The sequence below is a fragment of the Oratosquilla oratoria genome, chromosome 6 (assembly GCF_046742065.1).
Source record: "Oratosquilla oratoria isolate Oo_2021 chromosome 6, ASM4674206v1, whole genome shotgun sequence".
Classification (NCBI taxonomy): Eukaryota; Metazoa; Arthropoda; class Malacostraca; order Stomatopoda; family Squillidae; genus Oratosquilla; species Oratosquilla oratoria.
Genome location: NC_134782.1, coordinates 64,273,709 through 64,278,708, shown reverse-complemented (window position 1 = coordinate 64,278,708; position 5,000 = coordinate 64,273,709). Strand labels below are relative to the sequence as shown.

The following is a 5,000-nucleotide window of genomic DNA, read 5'->3' as shown; positions in this document are numbered from 1 at the left end:
TAATGACAGAGTTTGAGAAGGTGCGCGAAAGAAGGAAGTTGGAGATAAATGCGGGTAAATGTAAGGTGATAAGATGTAGTAGGGGAGAAAGTGGCAGCAGACTGGAAGTGAGTATTAAGGGAAAGACTGGAGGAAGTGGATAGTGTTTGATACTTTGGTGCGAATGTGGCGGGAAAAGGAGTGGAGGTTGAGGCAGAATGTAGATTGAGAGAAGCAAATAAATGCCTTGGGGATTAAAAAGTGTAATGAGAAATATATATTTAGGAATGGATGCTAAGAAGAAATTGTATGAATGAGTGTTTGTGCCGACAGCACTGTATGGGGCAGGAACATGGAACATAAGAGAAGAAGAGAGAAGGAGTTTGAATGTGTTTGAGATGAAGTGCATGAGAAGTATGATCGGGGTTACTAGGCTAGATAGAGTAGGAACAAGGAGATGACGAGGAGAATGGAGGTGGAAAGGGAGTTGGAAGATAGGGTGGATGAAAGAGTATTGGGATGGTTTGGACACATGGAAAAATGAGTGAAGAAAGACTATTAAAAGAGGTGTGGAAGGTAGAGTTGAAAGGAGTAAATATGACGGGGCGACCAAGGATGAGTTGGATGGATGGGGGTAAAATGGGCAATGGGACAGAGGGGAATGTCTGTTGAGGAAGGACGGGAGAAGACAGAAGATTGGATGGCTAGAGAATGGTTGTGTATAGATGATGCTATGATGCATGAGGGGGAGTGGGTAGGGGATGGGGGTGAAGGACTGCGTGAGAAATAAACTGACGCAGCTCGAAGGGATTTCTCCCCGTCTTCTCTATTTCTGCATGAGGGTACGGAGAGGGGGAGTCGCCAATATAATAAAACGGCATTGCTGTGAATGTGCTGTGTCTGCGACACTGCTTTTGATCCAGAGCAATGGACGTGATGCAGGAATAACCCATTATTCAAGAGGTGCCAAGATAAGAGGGAGGGAGGGGGTGGATGGAAGTAGAGTATGTATGGGGATGGAATGGGTGGGAGCGGATTCTATGCCTTTGTTTTTGGCTACCTCGCTTATAAGGGGGAAAAGCCTTTGGTATATGTATGTTTGTATGTATATATTATTACTATAATTTTGATTATTATTATTATCATCATTGTTATTGTTGCAGGGCTGTTTTAGAAACACTTCGACAATGCTGGTAAGAATTAAACACCGCCGAAATTTAGGTTTACTGTGCTTCGCACGACCACCCAACTTGTGGGTGTACATTCTCTAATGGCTAAGCAAGAACTGACCGCAGGTGCTCCGAGTCTGAGTGACTACATCATTTTTGGGACGCGTTGCCGTCTTTTTTTCTATAATTAAAATTATCTTCATTCTATGTTTAATATAATTTGGTATTTACGAAAAAGAAAATTACATGCAATTTCATTATGATATATACTCGCGTGCACTTATGAATATGAATGATATATGAATATTAATAAAGGCAATGTTACGCAAATGTAAATGTTATGGTAAGAAGTGCCGATAGAGGAAAGGAGGCTATTTATAGAAACCTGTGTGGTAGCAAGACGCATGTATTTGTGTGTACGTACGTATGTTTTTCTATGTGCGCGTACGTATATATCGAAGTATAAAATATATTTTTTTAGGTATAACAAAGGGTCGGCACGTTATGCGGCGCTAGTTTTAGCGACGAGGTGCAATGAGTGGTACATATAACAGAAGAAAAAACACATAAATAATAGGAAAAAAGTGAACAGAACATGTGTAAAACTGTGTAAAAGAGTATATATCACTTAAAACTAACAAACTTGGGAAGTATATCTGAAAAATATAGAAGTACATATGAAGTATACAGTATTTTCGAATACCTCAGGAATAAGTGAAATAATCAGGTAATGACGGTACGACTTCAGAGGTCATAACAAGGTTGAGCATTGGATGTAGGGAAAGACTGTGAATGCAAGGAGGGCTGGTCTGTGGAAGGGGGAGGAGGGTCAACTGGAGAAATATCATCCAGGTCGAAACCACGGGAAACTTTATGTGATCAATGCGCAATATGGTTTCCTGGAAGTCATGCAGATTGCATACTCTAACTCTATTACCCATTTTTTTTTTTTTTTTTTTTAATGATTCTGTAAGGACCAAGAAATTTAGGATAAAATTTTGAATTAGGAGTGTGATTGAGTGAATAAATAGTGTCTCCTATCGCAAAATAACAATCTCTTGTAGATTTGTGTTAAAGGACTGCAATGTCTTCCTTAGGCAAGAGTAAGTGAATTATGAATTCTCTTGAAGAGAGATAAAATTGGATGTTTTGACTTTAACATTGTCATCGAAACTGTAAACAGGCCCTAAGTCTGAAGCAAGAGATCATTTGGGAGCCTTTTTTCCAGGCTAAAGAGGACAAAATAGAGAGACTCCGATATGGACATCTTAATGGTACTATTTAATGAAAATTGAATGATAGGAACGCATTCATCCTAAGAAAGGTGGAGGTCAGAAGCAAGATGATGGAGCAAATTAATAGTCTTACAATTTTGGCGTTCAACAAAGTTATTTGAACTGAGGTGATAGGGGATGGTGTTGCATTTTGTAACATTAATTTAAAGGGTTTGCAGATGGCAACAAGAATATCATTATTGAACTCTGTTCCGTTGTTTGAAAGAAGATTTCTAGGAGTAGTGAAAGGACAAATAAGCCTGTCAATGACAATCTGTGCAACGTGTTGTGTAGTCTTGTCTGCGAGTGGAGCAAGGATGCAGACTCTGGAAAAGTGGTCTATGCAGACGAACAAGTTTTGGTTCCCATTGAGAATACGATGGAGCTTCAGAAGGTCAATGGCCACAGTATCAAAGGGTTATCAAGTTGGAAAATAAGTTATGAAAGGGGCATGATCCCAAATGGGACCACTGTGCGAATGGTAGGAAGAACACTTATCTACGTAAGCATGAATATCTTTCCACAAGGACAACCAGAAATACTGTAATCTGGCTTGTGAAACGCAGTTATCTTTGCCAGGGTGTGCAGCAATGGGGGAATCATGAAGAAGGTGGAGTACTTCAAGAATCAAAGGAGAAGGGACTACCAACTGATTCACTGAGCAGTGTAGTTTGTGCTTATGATCCAGTGTTGCTTGGTGATACAGGACATCATCAACAAGCGTGTAGTTCTGTAAGTTAGGGGTAAGTTTTAAATGTCTGTAGTCGCTTTCTTTGGTTTGGAAGTTCTGTGTACTCGCGAGGATGCAGCTTCGTAGGGCTGAGTAATATTGTGTGAGAATGTTTGGAATGTGTTAGCACTCAAGAGGCCTGGGCTGGGTCAATTGAAAGTTCATCCAAGAGTGGGGAGGAGGGATCCCCAGCTGGTGATATCCCAATGTTGTTCAAGGGCGTTTTGTTACATGTTTGGATGATTCAGACATACGGGAAGAATGAATACGCCGGTTATGGCGGAAAGATATGTCCACAACAGAGGGAGGTAAAGAACTCTGAGAAGTGAAAACTAAGTATATCCTCAAGTGAAATGAACATCAGCTACATACTATTTACAAGCAATGCTGCAGGGGGGGGGGGGCAGCAGTAAAACAGGTTGGCCGGTTCACGCCTTTACGAGTATTAATCAGTGGGTAATGCGTACATGGGAGCGCTAGGTGCTCATGGTAAGGCAGACGGGTATCAACTGGCGTGGGGGCAGTTTCCTTTGCTACAGAGGGCGAAGAGACGTTGCCACGCCTAATACACGTATGAAAAGAGGCCTTGTCGGCCGTAAAATGGGGGTCCTTGCACGGGAAGCGGCACTGCAGGTCGAGGCACGCCACAACACTATGGTACCCTGCTCTATGCTAGTATCCTAGGCAAAAGCACTATACCACATACTACACATATAAGATGACTGGAATAAAGGGGTTAGTGGTGGAATAGGTAACATAAAAAAATGACTTTACCAATCACTGGAAAATGGATATCATCAACATTGCAAAGATGAATATCGGGTGGTTTCAAAATGGTGACATGCTTTCGTGCAGTGCGGAATGAATGGAAACTAAATTGACATGATGTTGACTGGCGAACCGGTGTCTGTGAAAACTGAAATTGTCGGAGCATGAATCCAAGCACCAGGGCTAGAGAGGGTATACACTATTTACCTGTTTGTTTATTATTTAACTATACCTATACATTTATTTGTGTATTTTATTTGTTATTTACATTATTATAGTTTTTATTTATCATTTTTTTTATTAATATGATTTTTTTCGCATCCGACCTAGGTATGGATCAAAAGGTCTCCTGTCGGCATGCTCCGCCTTTGTAATCCTTGTGATCCTTTGATGCTGGGAGGGGTTTGAGTGGGTGGTAGTGGGCAAAGAAACAACAACATGGGAATGTTGGTTGGTTAATTGTTATGTAGAAGAGCGACGAGAAGATAATAGTTCCTAATGTTATGGACCAAAAGGTCTCCTATCGGCATACTCCGCCTTTGTAATCCTTTGTAATCTTTGTAGATAAATGAACAGATTGATGAATAGATAAATAGATGAATAGATAAATAAAGATATAAGCAATCACATGAATAAGTTAACAAATGAATAAACAAATGAATAAGTAAGTAAATACATAAATGAATAGATAAATAAACAAATAAACAAATACATAAATAGATGAATAAATGAATAAGATATAAGAAACTTTGTTTCTTTTTCGTCGTTTTCTTTGTAGGCTTGAAGAGGAACATATTCAAAAACAACTTGAATAAAAGATTCATGATTGTGTTGCAGAGGAAGATTCAATCCCACCTGTTTCAGCGCCAAAAGCTTAATGAATTAATTCCTTTTCCATAACGCCACCGTCCAATGTAAATTCATCCATTAAGGATGTGCACATACAGTGTTTCTGTTTAGTTTCATGATAATAATCCGGCAACCTTTGGAAAGCGTGTTATAAAATGTAGTATACTCAGGACATTTCTCCTGTATACTAACCTCACTGCAGTGTTTCTAATGTACAACATTTTATGTACG

General features: G+C 39.8%; 1 protein-coding gene across 4 annotated transcripts in view; it reads right to left on the bottom strand.

Moving 5' to 3' along the window:
* Nucleotides 1-5,000, bottom strand: part of LOC143026526 (uncharacterized) — a 23,399-nt gene that overhangs the window by 15,159 nt on the left and 3,240 nt on the right. The window lies entirely within an intron of this gene.